Source organism: Callorhinchus milii, unplaced genomic scaffold (assembly GCF_018977255.1).
Source record: "Callorhinchus milii isolate IMCB2004 unplaced genomic scaffold, IMCB_Cmil_1.0 Scaffold1, whole genome shotgun sequence".
Lineage (NCBI taxonomy): Eukaryota > Metazoa > Chordata > Chondrichthyes > Chimaeriformes > Callorhinchidae > Callorhinchus > Callorhinchus milii.
The window spans coordinates 38131928-38147739 of NW_024704742.1; positions in this window are offsets into that span (position 1 = coordinate 38131928).

Sequence of the window (15812 nt, forward strand, 5' to 3'; positions counted from 1 at the left end):
TGCCTTTGTTCAATTTTACTCAGGGAATGTGTCCAGGCAAGTCACCTTTGTTGATCTAGAAAGTTTTGCTTACATTTAGTCAGCCCAGCTTCATCTCCCCGCCTCCTTCGCCAAGTTTTTAAGCTGCTCTCTGCAACTCTCTCTGAATCCCTCCATCTTTCTAAAAAACTACTATTTTGCCTGCACCTTTACGACCTCCCTCCTCACTCCTTATCTTCCACTCTGCTTGGGACCCCAGTTTGTTTCTACAAAACACTTTTGAGATGTGAGGTCCAAGATTTGATTAAAAATCCATCAAGCAAACAAATTGATGTGGAAGAGACTGTGTTTTTAGCCGTTCAATTGTGCACTGATTCATTTCTGTGGATGGATTCGCGATAGATAATAGATAGATATTGGAGTGCATTCCGTTCCAACAATTTATCTCAGGAATTTCCATGTGTTGATGGGATGCATGGAATTCTCAGCCTGGTTTGCATACTCCTAAGAATGGTGATGGGTTTCTGCGTGTGTCAGACACCCAGCTGACCCACCCAAAAATAAACAATAAAGTATTTTCATTCAAGGTGAAAATTATTTGTAGCAACAGAAAGTCAACAGAGCAGTGAACTGCCCAAGCTGAGTAATATGATATTGCAGCTTAACATTCAGCTGAATGATATCTGCATGGGAACTTTCCAAGTCAAACTCCTTTTTAAAGTGTTTTAAGCCCAATTGAAAAGTTTGTTAAGAAATGACTAGCACCTTGTGTCACTAACTAATTCATTCACCTCCAGGAATTATCTTTGAATACCTGTGCCTAACGCTTCCCAGAATTCGGTAAATTCTTTGAATTACAATTATACAGAGAATAGCTTCTGTCTATGTGAGACATGCCCACACCCCAGAAGGTTCCCGTATATAGGACTAATTACCCATGATAGCAATCTCACTCTGAGAGCTCATAAAAGCAGCATATTTAGCACAGAAATCTTACACTGTTCAATAAGATAAATATTTACAGCAACATTGACCCAAGGGTGGGGTCGGGATTAGGAGGGGTGGAGGGCAGGGAGGGTAGGGGTAGGAGGGTGACCAAAGGCACGGTCGAAGAGGAGGGTCATGTGAGATACCTTGAAGGGAGAGAGCAAGGCAAAGGCAATGGGGATAGAGTTCCAAAGGATGGGGGCAGGGAGGCTGAAGGTCTGACCGCTGATGGTAGGGTGGGCCGGGCAAGGGCCGTGGAGCAGGCCAGAGGCTGCTAAGCAGAGTGAGTGGACGGGTTGATGTGGGGTTAGCAGGTTAGAAGTAGGAAGGAACAAGGCCGTGGAGGGCCTTGAAGGTGAGGACGAGGATTTTGAATTCTATCCTGAGGGATGGGGAGCCAGTGGATCCAGGCGAGGGTGGGGGTGATAGGGTCATGGAGCCTGGTGCGGGAGAGGACATGAGCTGCGGAGTTCTGGATGAGCTGCAGCTTGTGGAGTGAAGAGTTGGAAAGGCTGACGAGTAGGGAGTTGCCGTGAGTCGGGATGATAGGGTCACTCATAAATGAAAATACAAAAAATAGTAATCAGAATTTACCTGAATTTTAGTTTTGCAAGAAATGGATCTGCATTGTTAATATACAATTGGGATTGTAGGAAAATTCATATTTATTTATCCAGCCTGAACTGTGGACCTGCATTAAAACTGTTGTATGTTTACACTGTTAAGACTGCTTGTCATCACCTTTCTCTTTACCCTTTCATCCTTTCATGATTCCTGTGCTCTTTGCCAAGAATATTCTTTCTATTGCTAATCCCAATAACCAATGTATAATCATAGATATTACAGCATAGGCCAGTTCGTCCATCAAGTCTAAGTTGATGCCCAGTAATAACAACGTAATAAAAATATAATGTAGCACATTATCACGTCTTTGAAACATCTCAAAGCACTTCACAGGATTTTACTGTAAAGTGCATTGACTGTGTATTTGTAAGTTAGGAACCCAGCTTCAATTTATGGTTCCTATTTGACATCTCTCATCTCTTCTATAATCTGAGTGAATCTCTTCCACACCCTTTGCATGGCTGCAATGTCTTTCTATAATGGGCTGCTCCTAAACAGGACATAATACTGCAGCTACTACCTAACCAATGTTCTGTACAAATCTGCACAAATAGTATTGTCTTATGCTCTCATATTCAATACTACTATATATAAGTCACCTAAACAAGGGAGGAAAAAACTATAGGACACATTGTTCTGGTACATAGTTCTATTTTAGTACCTCTTTACATTTACTTTATGGCAGCTGGGATAACGTTGCCTCCTAAAAGTATTCCACTGCCTGCTTTTGCTAGAGCACAGAAAAAACAAAGGGAACAGCATTGAGTTACAGCTCAATCATTTCACAGGATTGAATTGAAATCCACAGGCACCTGGATCAACGTTGTCCCTGAGGGCCAAAGTGAAGGTGGACACTGTGTTAAAATTGTTCTCTGGCTACACTTTGAGTACCGGTGGGGTGGGTGTAAGGTTAGGTAAGTATTTGGAAGTCTCACTTAATTTACTTTGATAAATTTTACAATATTTTCCATCGGATTAAATGCGCTGAGTAGTTCATGGCAGGTTGCATTACACATTTGGTCTGTGGAAGTTATGAGTTAAATGGGACGAATTACCTTTTTTAAATGTCAAACATTCAAAAATAATCCTTGCATTTAATACAGCACCTATAACATCAAACCATCTCAAAGCAGGACATTTGCTGTCAAGTGTAGTCTTTACCTATTTGCAGCCATACACGGTAGTCAATTTGCATGCAAGAGTTCCCCAAACAGTCATGAAGTGAATGAACAATTTATGTGGAGAATTGCTGAACAGAACACCAGGGAAACTCCCTTCTCTTTTTCAATAATACAATGGGATCTTGAATGCACGTCTGAATAGATAGGACTTCAGTTTAACAGCTCATGTGAAGGAAAGCATCTACGGCAACGCAACACTCCCACAGCACTGCACTGATATCAGCCCACACTGCGGGCTCAAAGTCATGACATGGGGTTTGAGTGCACAATCATCTACCCAATGATGAGAGTGCAACCAACTGAACCAAGCTTGTCTACCTATATTCATAGATTTTTTTTCATAGAATTGTTATGGAACAGGAGGAGGCCATTCGGCCCATCGAGTCTGTGCCGGCTCTTTGACAGAGCAAGTCACTTTCACTAACCCAATCACCAGCTTTCTCCTCGTAACCCTGCAAACCCGTCTTCCCCAGATACCTATCCAGTTCTCTCTTAAAAGCTGTTATCGAATCGGACTTCACTGCCCTTTCAGGCAGATTATTCCAAATTCGAACAACTCGCTGAGTGAAAAAATTTCTTCTAACCTCCCCTCTGCTTCTTTTGGTAGATATCTTAAGACTGTGACCACTGGTCACAGACACACCTACCAGTGGAAACAGCTTGTCCTTATCTCGCCTGTCGAAACCTTTCATCATCTTGAAGAGCTCTATCAGGTCCGCACGTAACCTTCTCTGCTCTAATGGGAAAAGTCCTAACTTCTCCAGCCTGTCCTCATAGCTAAGGTTCCCCATTCCTGGTATCATTCTCGTGAATCTCCTCTGCACCCTTTCCAGTGCCTTAATGTCCTTCCTGAAGTAAGGTGCCCAGAACTGGATGCAGTACTCCGGCTGAGGCCTAACCAATGTTTTGTACAGATTAACCATAACCTCCCTACTCTTATATTCTATGCCTACTAATAAAGCTCAGTACACCAAATGCCTTTTTTACTGCCTTATCTACCTGCCCCGCTACTTTCGCTTACTTGAACACCCGGATCTCTCTGTACATTCACCCCCCTTAAGATTGAACTACCAAGTTTATATTGCCTCCTATCATTTTTCCTACCTAAGTGTATCACCTCACACTTATCCACATTCAATATGTGGATATTGCACATCATTTCTGATAGTAAAAAGTGGCTAAAATGTTTCAAGTTAAAGCATTTCAAGTTTTAATATATTTATATATAATTTTGAAGACTTGAAGGTAGTAATAGTAGTGTATTCAGTGTATTACAGAACATCCATTGTACTACATAAAACTGACAAAATGCATAATGTCAGACACTAGAAATACAATGCATTATTCTTTTTAATTAATCTACATTCAACCATTGGCAGAACCATACAAAATATAAATCAATGATATAAAATAGTAAATAAAATAACCCTATTACCTCACTTTAACTTCTTCCCACAAGGTTACAATTGGAATGGAATTTAATTTGAACTGTTTACAAGTATAGGAATATTATTATCCATACGACCATTATAATCAGACATTAATACATTCATTAATTTTTTACTGAAATTTAGTGCATATCAAGGTGAGGGTATCAGCCTGGTGGAAACTTAAATTGTTTCGCTTATGTGTCTGGTTACAAAACAAAGTTCCCTGCACTCTGCTTATCTGCACCAATCCATTGTTACACAGTTCCCTTTTGCATTTGTAAGCTTAAATAAGATTTTCTTTAAAAAAATTAAAATGACTCCCAGCAAATAATGATAAAGAAAGCTAAACTTTCTAATATAGATTGCTGATCGATTGACAGTTTTAACATTTTAGATTTGAGATCTACACAAATGGCTACCTCAGCAAAGGTTAATTAGCAAATAAAGAATAATGTTATTTAGTATTAAGATTATAGGCGTCGCTTACAAAAATACACAGTCACTACACTTTACAGTAAATCCTGTGTAGCACTTTGGGATGTCCTCCCAATGTGAAAGCCACTATAGAAAATGCAAAGATTATTATTATTATTATTTGATTGTGTGGTATAGCGCCTTATCACACAATCAAAATGTTTCAAAGCTCTTCACTGTAAAGTATTTACTGTAAAGTATGATAACTACACAGTCAATTTATACACAGCAATGGCCCACAGACATGAAACGAATGACTGACTAATTTTATTTGGGTTGTATGAGCTATGACACTTGGAAAAATTTTAAATAGAGCCATGCGATTTTAACGTCCATCTGAAAAGGCAGAAGGGACCTCAGTTTAACATCTCACCTGAAGGATGACACCTCTGACAATGCAGGGTTCTCCAGTACTATATTGGAGGTCAGTCTAGACAGTGGGTCCTGATGTGGGGCCTGAACCCACTACCTTTAAACTTGGAGGCGAGTGTACCAACTGAGCCAAGCTGACTACTGAGACAGGATGTGAAATAATGAAAAAANTTGCATTTGATATAGCCCCTTTCACATCGGGAGGAAGTTTCAATGTGCTTCAAAGAATATACTGTAAAGTGTAACGACCATGTATTTTGTAATCTAAAGTAAGAAAAAAAACACATTTTTATAGTGCCTTATCCCATAAAACATCTCAAAGAGATTCAACAATAATTTTTGTCAAGTGTAGTGATTGCCAGCAAGATTCCACGTGTGATTTGGTGGATTGTTGGTCAGGACCCAGGGAGAAACTCCCAACTCCCTTCTCTTTTCATTCGATCTGTAGAGGCAATTGGGAATTATTCTCTGTCTCATCTGAAAGTTGTCACCTCTGACATTGGAGAACTTCTCCGGTATTAAAGTATTACAGTAGAGTGTCAGCCTAGACTGTGAGCACAAATGCTCATAGCATAGTCTATCAACACCATTATATAATTTATATCATACTAGTCACTACAGCAAGTTCTCCTTTTCCAAACAACAGTCAAAGGAAGAGCTTTCGGCAAAGGAACTTTACTTCCACGTCCAGTGTTTTATATGCAAGACTGTAACTTCCCTGTATCAGAGTGAAAAACATCCAATATTGTTAGCCCTTTATGTCACAATAAAAGCATGGGGAACCGCAATGAGGATGCCATCACACCTGCAGTTCTCCAGGTGGCCATTTGTGTGCCAAACCATCATTCCTTCAGTCACTTCCAGACTCCACAGGACCATAAAGATTTACAGAAATAAAGAAGCAACTTAAGTGGAAATAAACAAACGATCCTGAAAATTAATGGGACGCAGGGGTAAGCACTCTGAGACGCTACCCTGCATGGAGGGAGCTATATAAGTGCAAGTTGCTATTGTTGTAAAGAGAAAAGACCTGCTTCTGACCTGATCAAGTGATCACTACTAGAATGTGTACATGTGCACACAGGATGGGCCTGGGGTGTCTCTTCCCTCCCCCCTCCTCCACATGCACACAATTCAAGGGACGGCCAGCACTAATGGTCCTGTCTTACACACAAAGAATGGTCACTTGGGTAAGGAACCAGAGAGCGCTCAGGACCTTTGGAACCACATGCCCATGCTTCCCGGAGAGATGGGGAAGGGTGGAAATTGGGAAATAAACATATCAATACAGAAAAAGAACTGTTCTCACTTTGAACAGAATTATCTTAACATAAAAGTCTGGGCTTGCTGTGTTTACACCTGAACCTTAATTGATAAGATATTCCAACCCCGCTGCTAAATTCAAGTCAAAAGTAAATATTTTTGGAGTGCATAACTTTAAAACACATAAATAACTTGCTGAAACAAATTCTGTGATTTATAGGAAGGGATGGCGTTGGATAGTCTTGAATGCAGCTTTAAACCTGAGCCGGGTTCTCAATTCTCAGATGGGCTGCAAAGCTATGAATTTTCAGTTATAATCATAATAAACCATGCCTTGATTTGAATAGCATCTTATCATTCCCTTTATGCATCTCACAACGCTTCACAGGATTTACAGTGTAGTGCAGTATCTCTATTTTATGGACTAATGTGGTAGCCAATTTGCACGGAACAATAGCCCACAAACAGTCATGAAGTGAATGACTAATTTATATTGGAAGGGGGGGATTTGTTGGCCAGGACACTGGGAGAAACTCCCTTTCTCTTTCAGTCATCTTCCTCGTCCTCCTCCCTCACTGCACTGAAGTGGTCCGAGTGGAAGTGAGAGAACTTTCTCAGAATTGGTGGGGATTTGAAGAAAGCGGTGAAGGAGGTTTTCCTGCTCACAGCACGAGAGGGTTGGTGCCTGTTCCTGCCGGCATCAGTGATTGGCTCATTCATGGGGGCGCCCAACAGCTGGCACACATCTGGGGGGGTCTCAGTGCTCAGGTACTGCCAAGGCTTCTTGCCGCTGTGGTCCCTTAAGCTGACGTTGGCTCCAGATTTTTTTACCAGGTATTGGATAACTTTCACCTGTCCGTGGATGGCAGCTAAATGCAGGGGGGTGTATCCGCACGTGGACTTCACATCCATGGACAATGCAACCTTACGTTTTCTAGCCGCACGGAAAAACGCGGAGAGCGCAGTGCGGTTACCGTGCTTTGCTATCCAGTGCCACACAGTGTACCCAGAAATAAAGTCCTTTTCCATGGCCAAGCTGGGGTTTTCAGTAAACAAGTTGAATGCCTCTTTAAACATGCCGAGGGCCGTTTTTACCATCCACTCGTGCCCTTTGACAACAAGCGTGGAGTTTGGGGAGGTTTCCTTGCTCTTCGGCTCAGCCTCTTGGCTGGTCTGCCTATGGCGCTGTGCTAGAGATGCCAGGTTTGTGCCCACATGCACACACTGACTGCTTTCTACCCGATTCCCCACCGACCTGACCACCCCCAGCGACTGCCCCTCCGCAACCCTCTCCCCTTCGTTGCCAACCCGACCGTCCCGCTTTTTGGACGACTTATTGTGCCAGTTGGGAAACCAGCCGTCCGCTGGCACGGGGGCGCTCCGGATGGAAGCCTTGGTGCGCTGGGACGGTTTTCTCTGACCTTTGGCAGCACAGACCGCCGTGGTGGCACCTGCCGCTTCCGAGACCCCCCAAGTGGGTGACCCTGGCGGTAACACCTCCGACCTGTCCCGAGTGCTGGGCGATTGACCAGGTGGCACGGGCGCCTCACGGTTGCTGGCAGTTTTGCGCCGCTGAGCAGCAGGAGCCGGGACGTGGCGAGGCGGCCTCTGGGCACCTGGTATTGCCTCCTCAGCCTGATCCCTGGAGGGCTGGCGGTGAGGCTGTGCGCCTTGACAGACAGGCTGGGCAGGCAGGTGACAGACAGGCTCGGCAGGCAGGTGACAGACAGGCCGGGCAGGCAGGTGACAGTCAGGCTGGCAGGTGACAGTCAGGCGGGCAGGCAGGTGACAGTCAGGCCGGGCAGGCAGGTGACAGAGGCCGGTGTAGACAGGTGACAGACAGGCTGGGCAGGCAGGTGATAGACAGGCTGGGCAGGCAGGTGACGGTCAGGCTGGGCAGGCAGGTGACAGACAGGCCGGGCAGGCAGGTGACGGTCAGGCCGGGCAGGCAGTTGACGGTCAGGCTGGGCAGGCAGGTGACAGTCAGGCCGGGTAGACAGGTGACAGACAGGCTGGGCAGGCAGGTGATAGACAGGCTGGGCAGGCAGGTGACAGACAGGCTCGGCAGGCAGGTGACGGTCAGGCCGGGCAGGCAGGTGACGGTCAGGCTTGGCAGGCAGGTGACGGACAGGCTCGGCAGGCAGGTGACAGACAGGCTCGGCAGACAGGTGACAGTCAGGCTGGGCAGGCAGGTGACAGTCAGGCCGGGTAGACAGGTGACAGACAGGCTGGGCAGGCAGGTGATAGACAGGCTGGGCAGGCAGGTGACAGACAGGCTCGGCAGGCAGGTGACGGTCAGGCCGGGCAGGCAGGTGACGGTCAGGCTCGGCAGACAGGTGACAGACAGGCTGGGCAGGCAGGTGACAGACAGGCTGGGCAGGCAGGTGACAGACAGGCCGGGCAGGCAGGTGACGGTCAGGCCGGGCAGGCAGTTGACGGTCAGGCCGGGCAGGCAGGTGACGGTCAGGCTCGGCAGGCAGGTGACAGTTAGGCCGGGCAGGCAGGTGATAGACAGGCTGGGCAGGCAGGTGAGAGTCAGGCTGGGCAGGCAGGTGAGAGTCAGGCCGGGCAGGCAGGTGATAGACAGGCCGGGCAGGCAGGTGATAGACAGGCTCGGCAGGCAGGTGACGGTCAGGCTCGGCAGGCAGGTGACAGTCAGGCCGGGCAGGCAGGTGACGGTCAGGCTCGGCAGGCAGGTGACAGACAGGCTCGGCAGGCAGGTGACAGACAGGCTGGGCAGGCAGGTGACAGTCAGGCTCGGCAGGCAGGTGACAGTCAGGCTGGGCAGGCAGGTGACAGTCAGGCTCGGCAGGCAGGTGACAGTCAGGCAGGTGACAGACAGGCTGGGCAGGCAGGTGACAGTCAGGCCGGGCAGGCAGGTGACGGTCAGGCTGGGCAGGCAGGTGACGGTCAGGCCGGGCAGGGTCAGGTGGACAGGTCAGGCCGGGCAGGCAGGTGACAGTCAGGCAGGTGACGGTCAGGCCGGGCAGGCAGGTGACAGTCAGGCTGGGCAGGCAGGTGACAGTCAGGCTGGGCAGGCAGGTGACAGTCAGGCAGGTGACAGTCAGGCTGGGCAGGCAGGTGACAGTCAGGCAGGTGACAGTCAGGCCGGGCAGGCAGGTGACGGTCAGGCCGGGCAGGCAGGTGACAGTCAGGCTGGTGCCCGGCAGTGGGCGCCGTGCAGCGCGCAGCAGGCGGCGCCTGGCCAGCGGGCGGGTGGTGAGGAGGGGCGCCGGGCGGGTCGGGCGAGGCGGTGGGCGGTGCCCGCGGGGCCCCGCGGTCCGGGCCGCCGCCTGAGGAACAGTTCGGGCCGACGGGACCGCCGCCCGCGGGGTCGCCGCTTTCCCGGGGGAGACGGGCGGGGCGGCGCGGCTCGGGCTGAGCGGGAGCCGAGGGTCCTCCGCCCACAGCCCCGCGGGGCTCCCCACCGCCACCCGCCCGCAGGGCAGGAGGGCCCCGGCCCCGGGCTCCCGGCCCCGCGGGGACCCCTCCCGGGGCCGCTGGCGAGGAGGGGCCGACCACCCCCGGGGCCGAGGAGCGGAGGGCCCTCAGCTCCCGTGGCCGCTGAACGACGGCTGCCCGACCGCGGGCCCTCCCGGCCCTGTGCCGCCCCGTCCCGGGTCTCCGCCGCCGCTCCCGGGCGGAGGGGGAGCGGGAGAGGGAGGAGGCGGGGGCGGGTATCTCCTCATGGAGCAGCTCCTGGTACCTCGCCTTCAGGACCACCAGTTTGACGCCGGCGACCTCCCGCACCACCGCCAGGGAGTTGACGAACCTCTTGAAGCGCTCCCGGTTCGGCAGCCGCCCCTCGGGCTGCCTCAGGAGGTGCCCGAAGTGCCCGGTCAGCTCCGCGTTCCTCACCCGCCCGCCGTGCAGCAGCAGGAAGTCCAGCACCGACTCCTCGCTCAGGGTCGCGGCCATTGGCCCCGCATCGGGCGGTCAGTCCCGGGGGGTGGGGGGGGGGGGCGGTCACACGGCGCGAAAGTCCACCTTTCCCTCTCCTCTTCCTCTCCTCCTTCCCTTCCCTCATCCCCTCTCCTCCCTCTTCTCCTTCCCTCCTCCTCTCCCTCCCGCCCTCCTCTCCTCCCTCTTCTCCTTCCCTCCTCCCCTCTCTCCTCTCCTCCTCCTTCCTTCCCTCCCTCCCTCCTCTCCCTCCCTCCCTCCCTCTCCCCTCTCCCCTCCTCCCTCCCTCCCTCCCTCTCCCTCTCCCTCCCTCTCCCTCTCCCCCCTCTCTCTCCCCTCCCCTCCCTCCCTCCCTCCTCCTCTCCCTCCCTCCTCCCTCTCCCCTCCTCCTCTCCCTCTTCTCCCTCCTCCTCCCCTCTCTCCCTCTCCTCCTCTCCTCCTTCCCTCCCTCCTCCTCCCTCCTCTCTCCTCTCCCCTCCCCTCTCCCCTCCTCCTCCCCTCCCCTCCCTCCCCCTCTCCCCTCCCTCCCTCTCCCTCTCCCCTCCCTCCTCCTCTCCTCTCCCCTCCCTCCTCCTCTCCTCTCCCCTCCCTCCTCCCCTCCCTCTTCTCCTTCCCTCCTATCCTTCCCTCATCCCCTCCCCTCTCTCCTCTCCTCCCCTCCTCCCTCCCTCCTCTCCTCCTCCTCCTCCCTCCTCCCTCCCTCTCTCCTCCCTCCCTCCTCCCTCCTCCTCTCCTCTCCCTCCTCCCCTCCTCTCCCCTCCTCTCCTCCCCTCCTCCTCCTCTCCTCTCCCCTCCCTCCTCCTCTCCTCTCCCTCCTTCTCCTCCTCCCCTCCTCCTCTCCCTCTTCTCCTTCCCTCCTCTCCAGGGTTTTCCCAGCTTCACTCACACTCACCCCCCCCAGTCATTCCCAGTCTGGGCTCGGGCCCCGCCCCCCGTCACCTGTTGATGGTGGAGGGGTGTGTGTGTGTGGGGTGGGGGGAGAAATCTTACATCCGATTGGAGGATCGAGCTGTCAATCAACTGAAAGCTTTAGCTTCACTTTAGCTTCACTATGTTTCTTGAGTGCAATCAGAGACTCCTGACCGGAGGGAGGGAGGGAGGGAGGGCTGTTCTGCTCATCCAGGTAAACAACAACAACTTGCAGTTATTTTTTGAGGGGGAGATCGTGTGTGTGTGTGTGTGTGTGGGGGGGGGGGGGGTCAGTCTGGTGTCTGACACACGTGGGAACCCCTCACCAGGCTTCAGGGTATCCAAACCAAGCTGAGAATTCCACACATCCCACCTCCACATGGCAATCCCACAGATGGATTGGTTGCAAAGGAATGCGCACTCTCTCCCTGGAGGGATGCCTCCCGCTGACCTCATACCGTAAAGTATCAGGCTTCAGGGTGCATTTTTATACAGCACCCTGCGCGCGAGCTAGCGTCTCGGAGGGCTTAACAGCGGCAGAGCCCTGGCGCTGAGCCAGGGGGAGGTGACTGTAAGCTCGGTCGAAGGCGAAGATCTTCAGGGATCATCCGAAAACGGTGAAGGAGGGGGCAAGGTGGAAGAATTGAGAGAGTTCCAGTGCTTCGGGGCGTAGTGGCTGAAAGCACAGCCGCCGATGGTGGAGCAGAGGGGATGAGAGACAAGCAGGAGGCCAGAGCCAGGGAAGCGGAGGCAGCAGGTGGTGGGAGTGGGGAGTAAGCAAGTCGGAGAGGTAGGGAGGTGTCAGGGTATGAAGAGATTTGTAGACATGTGTGACGTACAGAAAATACAACATCCAGCACCACAATAGGAGATTAGGATCTCTTAATGACACACCATTACAATGCAAACATTTTTGTGTAAACTGTAGGGCGGACAAGTTGCTGATTAACAGCGATCAAAACAAATTTAAAATGTGGTCAAAGAGTAGGTGTAATGCCATCCAACACAATCTGATGACATTAACCATAGGTGTTATTTATTACTGGTGATACCACACCACTTTACAATCATTTCTGTGAACCACTTACGTGACAAGGCTCCACATCAAATGTAAGGATTATTATAATTTTTATCTTACAGTTTAATGATCTAGTAGGTAGAACTTTAGTACCTCAACATTAGCAGATAATTTACTTAACGTATTTTGACTTCTCTCATTTTTGCTTGTTTTCTCTTTGATTTTGGTTACTTTTTTGGCTGCCTCTCAACAGCAGTTTGCTTAAATGGTTATGATCAATAATGAACATATCATGAACAAACATATAACGTTTCAATCTTATTTTCTCTGTAGTTGGAGTTTAATCTCCAGGTGATTAGCTTTTATTTTTACATTGCCCTCCTCACTGGTCTCCCCAGTTCCACCATTTGTAAAATCCAATTAATTCAACACTCTGCCTCCATATCCTCATCTGTATAAACTTCCATAACCCCAGTCCTTGCCAACTTTCACTAGATCCCTATTCTATAATTGATCGATTTCAAGATACTCACACTCAGGTACAAATCAGTTCATGTCATGCCCCTTCCATACCCCTCTGACCCGCTCACACCCCACTCCTCTACCCACTCCCTTTGCTCAGCTGGCTCTGGCTTGCTGCATGACTCTCATCTCCTCTGCTGCACCAGCGGTGGCTGAGATTTCAGCCACTATGCCTCGAAATTCCTGAACTCTGACTCAATCCCTGCACCTCCTTGCCTGTCTTCAGATCACACCTGAAGACTTTCCTCTTCAACCATGCCTATGGTTACTTCCCCTCTCCCATCGTCAAGTTCCACCATTGTTAAGCACTCTGAGATGCTACCCCACATAAAGGGCACTATATAAATGCAAGTTGGTGTTGTTCCCAACCCATCACCCCAATCCCCACTCGCCAATCAAGGTCTGTTTCACTCTGGAATGCAAGGAGCTGGAGTTTATTAAATAATAATACTTGCATTTGGTACAGTGACTTTCACATCGGAAAGTCATCTCAAAGCACTTCACAGGATCTACTGTAAAAATGTAGTGACTGTCTATTTTTAGGTGAATGCAGTAGCCCATTTGTAAACAGCCACCACAAGCAGACATGAAGTGCATGATCAATTTTATTTGGAGGATTATTGGACAGGACACTTGGAGAAACTAATTTCTCTTTTTGAATAGTGCCATGGGATCTTTAATGTCCATTTGAATGACATTCAGGACCTCGGTTTAATGTCACATCCAAAGGATAAGTTATTCGCCTACAAATACACAGTTACTAAATGTTACAGTAGATCCTGTGGGACAATTCAAACCAGACTGAGAGTTTCACATAAAAGTGTGCCATCCACACATTAACATTTCTCTGTGTCTGGAATGGAATATGAACACTCCCTGAGTGAAGTACCTATACTCTGCACCTATGGTTCTGGGGACAAGGATTCTTCCCACTTGGCCCCTATTAACTGTGCAAGCCTAAACCCTAGGATTCCTAGCCAGATAAGTAGTGGTAGTCAGTCAATACTTGCAATAGCAAATTTTAGTTGGCTAAACTCCATCAGTACCCCCAATGCACACTCTTGGTTCCTAAAGCCTTGGCTCTTGTCCATCTGCTTTCCCACCTTTGAATATTTATTCATGTTAACCCTTGTAGATTCTTCCCTCCCCCCAGCGTCTGATACACAGGATACTATTATTTTCATATGAAACAGATAGCTTGAAAGTGTCAATAACAAGTGCATATATTTGTATGTTTATAAAAGACTCAGCAGTGATAAACAGTACGTGAGCCTTTCTCTGTATATGTATGGGTATAACTGCTTTATCAGCTACCATTTGCAGACAGAGATATAGGTGCACCAAAATGCTAGACAGGTTACCAGATTGAAAATCGGTTTGAATGATGAAGGGAGACAAATTGAGATATGTAATCCAATCCAGCACCTTGGGACATCCTCTCGATATGAAAAGCGCTATATAAATGTTGTTATTTGTTGTTGTTGTAATCAAAATAGATCATACCATACAAAAAGTGGATTTTATATTATATATTACACTATACAAATGCAAGCTGTTGCTGTTATTTGTTAACGTGTAATGCCTTACCACAAATGGCATTTGAAGCTGAGTCCATAACAGCATTTAAAATTCATCTGGATATAGTTGTAATGAATATATAATATTTAAGGGTAGGGGAAAAGAGCAGGGAAATGGGATTAAAGGAGATTCCTCCAGTGGGGAAACTCAAACACAATGGCCAAATGATCACTTACTTTTCATGGCTCTGTATACTCAACCAGGAAAGACAGAGGGTGCAAAGTGGCATATTTGGACTGATGGTATTGAGTGTTATGAACAGACTGATTAAATCTTATTCTTAAATAATTAAAACATTTGATTAATTTTTTTATGGAACTCCACCACGCCCCCCCCCCCCACCCTTGCCTCCTTTAAGGCCTATTTCAATATCTTCCTTTTCGACCGGGCCTTCGGTCATCTTCCCTCCTCCACTACCCTTGCCCTCCATCCCACTCTAATCCAACCCACCCAAGGGATGGAGGGCTGGACAAACCCCTCATTGTCCAGAGCCTTGGGACATCCTGACATGAAAGGCTCTATATAAATGCTATTTGTTATTATATGAATATATTATCTCTTAATATGATTGTAAGTGAATTCTTAATGTGTATATTTGATTTATAGTCAAAAACAAGCCTGTGGTTGTACCCTTCTCTGTTATATTGCTGCTGTGATAGTTTGATTGCAAACCAAGAAATGTGCAATTAAATTTAGATAATAAATATACATGAGAAAATATCTGTGACTTTTTGACTTGTTGATATTGAAGCAAATTAAAAATTTGTAAAAAAAGAATGGTCTTTTTTCCTTGAATGAGGAGTCCTGTAGATCAAGTGGTTAGAGCACTTGACTGGCAAGCGAGAGACCTGGGTTCGATTCCTGGCAGGGCGAAACCTTGGGCAAGTTTCCTTACTCCACACGCATGATGATAATACCCTCAAGAAAAAAGGAATAATAAATTGGTCACTTCAATCCACGACTGTTTGTGGAACACTGCTGTGCGCAATTAGCTGCCGTATTTCACCCACAAAGTATACAGTCAATTCACTTTACAGTATATTCTGTGAAGTGCTTTGAGACATCCAGAAAACATGAAAAGCGCTATATCAAATGCAAGGATTATTATTATTAAATGCACGGAATAATCTTGCTACAACTGAAAAAATATGCCACAAACATAATATATGAACAATGCATTGGTACAATTTTCTGTTTACTCTCTCTCATAAGCTTATTTAATTGCCATGTAATTGTCTTTTGAGTTATATAGTTAATATCAGTTATAGTATGCACCCTCATAAGTACCAATATTGTAAAATGGTTGAATTGTGCCTGTGAGTTGATGTCACCCTCCATGGCTATTGTTACTATTAACTATAGTTATTTCAATTTGTTCTCTCCTCTCCTGGAAATAATGTAATGAGTTATAGTCCTGTGGGAGCTGGCAGTCCTCCACTACTTCATCAAAGAAACTATTCTTCATGTGTGAGCACAAGTAATGAATGTTGAACAGTTAACTTGCAATAATCCCTCCAAAAAAAAACAATAATAAATTGGTCATTTTCAATCTACGACTGTTTGTGGGACATTGCT